Source organism: Coenobita brevimanus, chromosome 95 (assembly GCF_032717465.1).
Source record: "Coenobita brevimanus isolate Jiangsu-jjx chromosome 95, ASM3271746v2, whole genome shotgun sequence".
NCBI lineage: Eukaryota > Metazoa > Arthropoda > Malacostraca > Decapoda > Coenobitidae > Coenobita > Coenobita brevimanus.
Window position 1 is genome coordinate 19050871 of NC_137048.1, and position 10811 is coordinate 19061681.

Sequence of the window (10811 nt, forward strand, 5' to 3'; positions counted from 1 at the left end):
GGTTAATGAAAAGGAAAGAGTTGGCAAGTCATGTGACCATACTATGTGAACTGCAGGAGGGGAATAAAAAAGACTTCACCAATTACCTGAGAATGGACCCCAATACTTTTCATACTCTCTTTGCCAAAATAAAACCATACATCATCAAGCAGGACACCAATATGAGAGCTTGCATACCACCAGAAGCTCGGCTTGAGGCCACCCTGATATTTCTCTCCAGTGGATGCAGCTACACGTTTCTGCAGTATTTAACAAGAATATCCAAGCAGTGCCTCTCCCAAATAATACCAGAAAGGTATAAAAGGACGTATCAAGTCTTGAAGGGAGAATATATGCAGGTAAGATGATGTATTTCCATATAATACATATGTATTTTTTGTCATACTAGGATGAGGACTCGGCAGAATGGGCAAGCCTCTCATGGGGTCACGTGGCAATCAGCTGATTTTGACAGTTACGTGAGGTTCCAATATGCTACAGGCCACTAGTATTGAATATGCTTTTCAGTATTTAAAAACTTGATGGTGATTATCATGATGACAAAATGTTATAATTTACAAATGATTTGCCTAAAAAAAAAAAATACGAAGAGTGGCTGACGAAAACATCGAGGTTGCTGGTGTAAGGACGAGAGCATCACTGGAAATTAGCAAGTGTTGCAATAATATCTATTTAGGTAAAAAACAATCATAGGATCCTAAGTTGAAATTCCACGGCCATGGATAAGTCTCTAGCAAATCAAAGATTTTTCACCCATTATTTTATAAATAAGCAGCCTCTTTGTCGCTTTCGTCGGTCATTCCGTGATACATGGACTGCAAACATTGGTTACTGAAACAACCATATTAACATGTACATTGTATTCCACACTTACTGACAACCATATTACAGCTTCAAAAATTCCGTGTAGTTTGCAAAACCCTCTCTACAAAAGGACACTGTGCCTAATATACTGAACTGTCCGAAAATCAACATTACTTTCATTCTCCATGTTTAACAATTCCTTAAAGTGTTCTCTCCATCTGCTCACTTTTTTTCCCTTGACTAGTAATCTACCATTCTTATTTTTCACTCCCTGACTAACTTCTTTGACGTCTTGTCTAACTCTCTTTACCTCTTTCCAGAACATTTTCTTAATTCCCTCCACTTTACACTCAAATTCCTTCCAATTTTCTCATCCACTCTTTCTCTGTCTTGCTAATCTTTTCATCTCTCTCTTCCTTTCTACATATAATGCTCTCTTATGTTGTCAACTTCTTCCACGCCTATGTTTCCCATCCACTCACTAAATGCATTCTTCTTTTGTGCTACAGCCTGTCTCACTTCTTCATTCCACCATGATGTTCCCTGCACCCCCTTTCGTCTTCTCTTCACCCCACACACCACCTCACATGCTGTGCAGATTTCTTCTATGAATATCTTGTCTTGCACATACCTTCCACGACCTCCATCTGCTCCATTTCATAATTACCCAATCGCTAACTAACTAACTAACTAAATATATATATATATATATATATATATATATATATATATATATATATATATATATATATATATGGAGAGAAAACTGAAAACTACAGTATGAACAAAAGGCAGGAACAGGTTACCTCCGCATCTCAAAGGAATATGCAAACGCAGGAATCACTCTTTATATGTCTGTTGATCTAGAATTCTAGTTAGGTAGATAGATAGGAATCACTCTCTGTGAAAGGGAATTATGTGCATTATTGTCACTGATATGAATGTCAGTAAGGGAATCAATTACCGAATTCTGATTTTTATTTTTCGTGTTAATTGGCTGCTGAGTTACAGCCCAACTGCCACATAAGAAAGTTCTTATTAGTTTTTTAGTGGTAACGTCTCGACCCCTGTCTCTGTATTAAAGTTCTGGGTAGTTTTTTTTTTTTCATAGTTTTCTCCTCTACTGTCTTGTAATAGTTTCCTTTTGCCTTGTAGCTACATTATCAGTTCGCTTGTCTCTCATTTCCAAATATAACTGTTTTGCTGTTCATTTTTTAATTACTTTCCAGTTTCAGTCTTAGTCCCAACTGTGCTTATATTCCTTTTCTGCATTTTAATTAATTAATTATTTTTGCTGAACATCATTTACTTACTTGTTTAACTTCTTTTAGGCTGAGAAATTCTTTCACGCTAAGGATGTGCTTTTTGTCATATTCTTGCCGTCTTCAGACGATATCATTCTGTGTTGTGGATCCCTGATTAGTGAAGGGAGATATGAGAAATATCTACCCTGTACAGATCGAAGTGAATATAGTCGTATGGATAGCAATATATATATATATATATATATATATATATATATATATATATATATATATATATATATATATATATATATATATATATATATATAAAGTACAGCCTTCGGCATCATGTTATAAAACTGTATAACCTTCACTGTTGCCTCATTCTCCCGTCGACTGAGATATGTTTTCTTCCTCTGCAGATAACATTGTCAGTTTAGGTTCGACATCTCAGTATCACTTCTTAATTCAGCAATTGACTCCACAGCTTAATAATATCTCGTTTGGTTAATAGTAAACTTGGCTAGGCCATGGGAGTTTGTGGTCAAAGCATTAACATTCTCTGTCTCATACAACTCAATCGGATTTTAAAAGTCGTTGGACGTTTACTAAAATACTGTCAAATACTAGATCTTTTTATTTTTTTCGTCCTTCAGAGCTTTAAATGTAGATTTTTTTTACTGTTGTCTCATTTTTCGTCAGCTGGGATATGATTTCTTCTTAGACAACACTGCCATTTTAGGTCACACATTCCAGGATGGATAGATTCTTAACCTCTTCAGCTTACGTTATAAAATATTATTTGTATCACCTTACGATTTAACTATAGAGACTCTTCGAAGTGGAGCGGTTGACTATAGCATTAATCATCATCTTCGCTAGTGGGTGGTTCTCCAGAGCTGAATACAATCGTCTGCAGGTAGGAGGAATAAACTAATCTAAGACATGAGGGTGGAAAGGTTGAGCTGCCTTGTAATAAATACCAGATCCTGCATATTGCTCTACTGGTTTATTATACCAAGTGTACGTACCTTACTTTTTTATTTTTTGTTTCGTGGAATGTTTTTCATTATACCATAGAATACTCTATGAAGATTTTAATAACAACATACAAAATGAGGTGGAAAGACAAGAAAACATACGGAGTGTTGCATGTCAAAAAAGGGGAAGGTTTGTTACTGCGAAGTATAGAAATACCAAGTGGATCTCCTGTCAAGGACATTTCATACAGTATACAGCATCACCTTAGAAGTAAATGGTTAAACAGTATTGGCCTTGTGATAACAGTATTGGCCTTGTGATACCCGATAGATTTTTAATGAACTTTTCTTGGAGTCTGTGGCGTAGAGATATATTTTTCGTCTTTTCTTTTCCTTGCCTTTCCTAGGAATATACTGCAAAGTAAGAATGCTTGTTGTCGTCGCTGTATTCCTCAGATTTCCACACTCAGGGCAAGTAGCAGCGGCGGGACAGTGGGAGCCAACAACTGGGCTGGAACTAAGCTTATCTATAATGAAAATCTTTCTCGCAGCGTCCCCGTGCTCGAGTCTTCTTATGAAAGGACGAGACCTCTCACCCCGCTCCTGCCACTTCTCCCCACCATCCCCCTCCCACCACCCCACACCCCTCACATCCACCCTCCTACACTCTCATCTCACATGGTGCCGTAATGTCAGCTATCTTACCAACATCTCCCTCTTTCATCCTACCCGGTACCCAAAACACTTAGTCAACCCACAGTACATTCCCGGTTCACATACTCCCAAACTGTGTCTTTACTAAGTAAATGTGTATAATCTTGTGAGTGAAAATAAAGAATGTATTGCAAATAGCTTCTCAGCCATCTCCACTAACCACTCTCACCTCCCTCCCACCTCTCACACCCCACCCACCTACACTCTTCCCTTAACTGTGTGTGTAATCATGTAGCTGAGTATGTGAATGTACAGATGGGGACAAAAGCTATACTATTTCATTGAGTCTATTTCACACTAAGAGCATATCCGTCACTTCCTCCTTGACTCATCATATCGAAGAGAGACATCAATGGAAAGAAAAATATGCCAGGTCATTCTCAGTTTAGGAATACTTGCCAGGAGAGGGAAGTGAGAAGAAGAGGGAAGTGTACATATTTATCCAGCCACCCTGTCCCTCCACGGCCCAGGACCACTTACATCCAGCCACCCACACGTCTGCGTCACATACTGTTATAAAGACTTTTTACTATATATGAATAATCTTGAAACTGACTATACATTATGTTCTATACATAGACACCCAGCCTTCCCAGTACCCCTTATCTTCTATACATAGACACCCAGCCTTCCCAGTACCCCTTGCCATCTGCTTCCCTCACATACAAGCCCTCCTTAACTACTGGTAGAACTAACTGTTACAAAATATGCCTTAAAACATACATTAAAACTGACATATTTTTATTTATTTTATGGTTAACACTCTCAGGCTCCTGTGACTCGCTTTCAGCTAAATAAATCACCGACCTTTTGTTGCAGTTGTTTGGATTACGCGAGGTTTAAATGGTACCTATATTAACACTCAAGCTTGTATGTCTGACTCTTATTTGAATTCCATAAGAGATTATTCAAATAAAAAGCAGTTGAGAAATCACAAGAACTCTTTATTCTAAATACAGTGTTAAGGGCGACCACAAGGTCTGTTTCCTCGTCTTTGTCGGCCTGTACTGTATATGCTAAGCTGCAGAGCCGGATCTTCCCAACTTAAGGAGAGAAGAAAGTATGCAAACTAAGTCAAACAGCACAATATTTGTACAGGTAAATGGTAAAATGGTTATATGTAAACCTGAAACTCCCTCTTCATCAACATACAGGACTTTCACATCTAACCATCCTCATATGCTGGTCAATATTGTGTCTATTGTACATTGAGAGTTGGCCAACACTCTTTCATAAATGCTGTATTTTTTTTTCACTGAATTCACCATATACAACGGGCAGTATGTAAGACCAACTGTATCCTCCTGAAAATGGAATCGTACATTCCTAATCTAATGCTATTTAACCTATCTATCTATATACCTAGGTTTTTTCCTCTAAGGGGGGGGGGTACCCGAGACAGGACGACACACCAATTTGCTCATCCACGCACACACATTTATCTGTATCTTAGTCTCTAAGGGCAGAAAGGACCACTACTCACCACACCACATGGCACGAGGGCCAACTGTGCGGTGCAAGCCATGGAGAGCAGAGCCCGACAGCAAAGCTGATTTACCCCTGCCACATCATAATGGACCCATCCCCTTCCCCACACCTGACCCGATCAACTGATCAGACCATATGCGGAAGAACATCCTGTCTGGGCCTCATCATTATTTATGCATTCACAATTTTCCTCCATTCATCCCTTTGATGCGTAGTCACTCTTCCTTGCTCTGCAGACATCCCTCTCACACCTAACGCTCCTTTCACACTATCCATCCATCTTATTCATGGTCTTCTTCTCAGCCTTAACATTTCTTACATTAGATCCAGTTATCTTTTTTCACAAGCTGCTCTTCATCCATTCTCTCCATATGCCCAAATCACCACAACACTCTCTGCTCAACTCGATCGGCCATCTCTCGGTTAACTCCAGTTCTCCTTTGCAGTTCATCATTTCTCACTCGATCCATATGCAGCATTATGTACATACTACTCAGACACTTAATCTCCATTATATTCAAACTCTTCCTCTCTGCTACTCCCATATTACATGTTTCAGCCCCATATAATGTACTCGGTAGCACTACTCTCTCATACAGCCTTCTCTTTACATCCATCTTATGTGAATGACATCTAAACACTTTTTTCATTCCTCCCAGCACTCAACGTCTACCGTATACTTCATCCACAGCAACATGTGACCCTGTATATTTACAATACTTTACCTCCTCAAGCAACTCACCATTCAACTCTACATTCATCCTCCTACCATCTACCAACCACGTACACTTGATCACTTTACTCTTATTCTCATTCACTCTCAATTTCCTCCTTTCACATACCCTTCCAAACTCCTCTACCTGCTGTTTCAATCTCTTTTCCAAATCAGCCACCAGTGCAGTATCATCTGCAAACATTAGCTGATTCAGATTCCACTCTCTACCATCAGCAATCAACGGACTCAAACCTCTACCTAACATTCTCGTATTCACCTCGCTTACAACATCATCCATATAAATATTAAACAACCAAGGCGACATCACACATCCCTACTGCAGCCTCACTCTCACAGGTAACCAATCACTCACAGTATTTCACACACTTACTCATGCTCTACTATTTACATAAAAAATTTTCACTCCTTTTTAACAGCCTGCCACGTAATCCATACAATCTCAGAACAGTCCACAAAGCCTCCCTATGTATTTAATCATACTTTTTCTCTAAACACATGAATGCCCAAAACACATTCCCAATTTTCGCCAGATAATCTAGGCTGATTTAACCTCGTCTAGTCTAGATGTTGGGGGAGTGGACTTACGGACAACCACTTGGTGGCGGTCAAAATCAAAGTCCAAATGAAATGGAGAAACAGGAGAAGGGAAGGCCAGGAGGAAGTAGTTCATACAAAGAGGGTGGAGAAGTTACAAGAGGGTGGAAAAAGGCACAATGTAAGAGGGAAGTGGAGGTGAGAATGGGTAAATGTAGATTGGAGCAGATAAGGGTCGAGGAAGGTGTGTGCAAGATATTCACAGAAGAAATCGTGCAGCATGTGAGGAGTGAAGAGAAGACGAAAGAGAGTGCAGGGAACATCATGGTGGACTGAAGAGGTGAGAGAGGCTGTGGCACAAATCAAGAAAGCATATAGTGAGTGGAGGAGAAACGGTCGTGGAAGAAGTTGAGAGATGGAAATGAGAGGCATAAGTAGAGAGGAAGAGAGAGGTGAAAAGATAAGTAAGAGTGAGTAAGAAGAACGTGGATGAGGATTTTGGAAGGAACTTGAGTGTAAATTGGAGGGAATGTAAGAAAATGTTCTGGAAAGAGGTAAACAAGTTAGTGAAAGATAAAAATGGTAGATTACTAGTAGAGAAGGGAGAAGAGGTAAGCATATGGAGAAAACACTTTATTGATTTGTTGAACATAGAGAATGAAAGTAATGCGAGTATAAGAGGCTGAGGAATGGCTGGGAGAAGAATGGATGTGAGAAGAGAGGAAGAAATCAGTAGGATGTAAGTTGTGGAAACAATGAAGAAAGTAAAAATGGGGAAAAACAACAACAATTGATGTAGTGTGTGATGAAATGCTGAAGCAAGAGGGAGAGATAGTAGTAGAATGAAATGAGAGATGTGCTGTTTGGCCTGGGAGGAAGGTAGAGCCCTGAAGGATTGGAAGTCAGGTATAATTATTCCCATGCACAAAGGAAAGGGAGAAAAAGAAGTGTTTGGTAAGCACAGGAGCATTTGTCTTCTTAGTGTAATAGGAAATGTATATGGTAGGATACTTACTGACAGAGTTAGGGAAATAACAGTGGAATTAGTTGGAGAAGAACAGGGAGACTTTAGGAAGGGAAGTTGTGTAGATCAGATATTCATTCTTAGATCTTTTATGGAAAGTTTCTAGAGAAAAGAAAGAAGTTGTATGCGGCCTTCATGGATTTGAAGAAAGCATATGACAGGATGGATAGACAAGGATTGTGGAAAGTAATAAGAATATATGGAGTAGATGGAAAGTTACTGAAAGCCGTGAAGAGTATGTATGAGGGTGCTAAGGCTGCAGTGCGTGTGGATAATGACCTGAGTGAATTTTTCTATATGAGGGTTGGATTGAAACAAGGATGTGTCAGGTCTCCATGGTTATTCAGTCTGTATATGTATGGGGTTATGAAAGAGATACAAGGTAGGGCAGTGGATGCTGGAGCAACCCTAGTGAGAGAGGGCAGTGTTTGGAGACTCCCGGTACTGTTGTTTGCAGATGATGCTGTGTTGTTAAGTGAAGACGAAGCGGAGCTGCAAGGCTTGGTGGATGAGTTTGGGAGAGTGTGTAAGAAACGGAATCTAAAGGTGAATGTAGGGAAGAGTAGTTACGGTCTTTGAGAGAAGTGAAGTCAGTGAATGTACAGTTAGTTGGATGAGGAAATGGAAAATGTTAGTGCGTTTAAGTACTTGGGTAGTGTGATGAGTAAGGATGGAAGTTTAATGGGTGAAGTGCTTGAGAGGATACAACAGGGAAGATGGTTGCTGGTTCCTTGAAAGCAGTGGTAAGAAACGGAAGTGAGCATGGAAGTGAAAAAGCTGCTACATGACAATATTGTGATACCAACTCTAATGTATGGAAGTGAAGTTTGGACCTTGCTGGACGGACAGATGTCAAGAGTGAGAGCAGTGGAAACGAGATATTTGAGAGGAGCATGTGGAGTCACATGGAGAGACAGACGACAAATGAGGAAGTGAAGGAGCATTGTGTTGTGGATGTGGATGTGATAGGAAGCATTAGGAGAAAGACACTGAGGTGGTTTGGCCATGTAGAGAGGATGGTGAGTGAAAGATTGATGAGAGTGTGTTTGAGTGAGGTGGAGGGGAGGAGAGGGATGGGGAGGAGGCCACAGATGAAATGGAGGGATGGAGTGGAGAGGTATATTAGAGAGGGGTGTGTGAGCTGAAAGCAGGGCAATGAAATGGCCTTGGACAGGGTGACATGGAGGCGATTTGTTTGTGGCCACGTCTTACGGGATTGAGGTGTTTGGCAATAGATAGATAGAGAGATAAGATTTAAGGTTTGCTTTTGTGGACCTCAGTGCTCTTCTGTCATTTGCGGATTTTCTTTTCTTAGTGTGGTGTACTTTTCATACTTAGTCGCGGGGAGTGCATACGTGTGTTTTGACCTCTTCACCAGTTATAGAGTTGCCCTACTGGCGTTAGCTTTTTCCTGACCTTAAGGGTGTTTTTAGTTAGGATAGCTAATTCTAATATTCGTCAATACCCCAGTTAGATATACTGTACAGTAGGTGTCTATATCTGTTTACTGAGATTGCCTTTGCTTACTAACCTCTGGAGTTTTCCCCCCATTTATCGCTCTGGGGTGTTAACTGACACAGACGCTGCCTCCCGAGAGTCGTTTGAGAAGGTAATTTCAGACTTGGGTGTTTTATCCCTGGTGTTTTATCCCTTACTTGTCTTTCTCTTTCTTCCCACTTTCCCCAGAGAGGGAGACGGTAACTATGTCGACTCCTCCCCCTCCTGCCCCTTCCCTCCCTTAGGGATGGGAGGCTCTAATGACTCAATGACTATTACAAGGACTGACTTACGGAATGACCGCTCCCAAACTCGATCCCCACGGCCATCGCTGTATATAATGCGATGTTTGTTGTTACATTCGGTCGGCTGTTCTTCCTTGGTTAATCTCAATCCTTTTCTTATCAAGAAGGTAATTGATGGGTGTGCTGGTGAAGCTGAACAAAAAAAAAAAAAAAAACTTGCTTCTGGAGATCTTATTGTGACAATAAATTCAACTCAGGTTAATGATTTGCTAAATCTGCGTAAGTTTCATTGCTATGATGTTGTGCCAAGGATCCCTCATTCCATGAATTCCTGCAAGGGAGTTATCACCTGCAAGAACCTCATGGTTATGAAACAGGACGATATCATATGTAAACTTACTGAGCAAGATGTAATTGATGTCAGATTTATTGCCAGATTTTCGGAAGGCATGATACAGAAGACTGCTATTATTGTCTTAAAGTTTGCAAGGTCACACTCCCCTCGAGTGTCAAAGTTGGATATGAAATTCTTAACGTCAGACCTTATATCCCGAGTCCCCTTCACATGCCAGCTTTATGAACATACTGACAAGGTTTGTCAGGCTTCCCAGTCAGTCAGTGACAAGTGTGCAAAACAGGGTCATGATGCTGAACACGCACATCTGAGGCTGTAAGCTGCTTTCACTGCAAGGGTTCTCATTCCACTTCCTTGAGGGATTTTCCCAAGTGGAAGGAGGAGAAGGAGGTCTGCACAGTGAAGGCAACTGAGGGGATCTCTTACTATGAAGCAAGGAAAAATGTGAAGGGGTTGCATGCAACTCCCATGCCGATATATTTCCTGTGCTTCAGGGTGATGTCCAGTCTTGTGATGTGCTCTGACGAGACACAGACTGCTCCTGCTCCTGTTCCTCATGTCACTTACTCTACGTCATCGTTTCAGCCTCCCGTAGGCTCCAAATGTCTAACTGATATCCATATAGCTACTTCCCGCTCTTAAGATGCTGTTGTTGTTTCTCAGTCAGTAAGGTCTAAACCGAAGTCTAACAAGTCAAATAAGATTAATCTGACCACCCTAACCAAACAATCACATCCTCATATTCTTCCTGCACCTGCTCCAGCAGGGAAGAGAAGGGTTAGCTCTTCCTCGGGGGAAGTCTGGGAACCTTGTAGTTAATGATAATATGGACATTTCCGTCAGCAAACACCGGGATACGTTCCTCGGTAGTTGCTCGCCTGTGGACGGGCAGCATAACAAAAGACTAAGCACACTGGTCCCCCTCGTAAACCCTAAACCATCGCATTAACTGTGTTACAGTGGAATTGTAGGGCTCTTGGGAATAAATTACACGATATAGCAATTCTGCTATAAGTACACAGGCCAGATGTTATTTGTTTACAGGCGACACGCATGATTGATCAGCCTGATCCTCGTCAGTTCAAACACTTCCCGTCATGTGGAAGATATGATGGTCAGGGAGTTGCCATATACACACACAAATCATACCCACAAACAGAAGCGTTTCTGAATTCTGCTTTAGAAGCTGT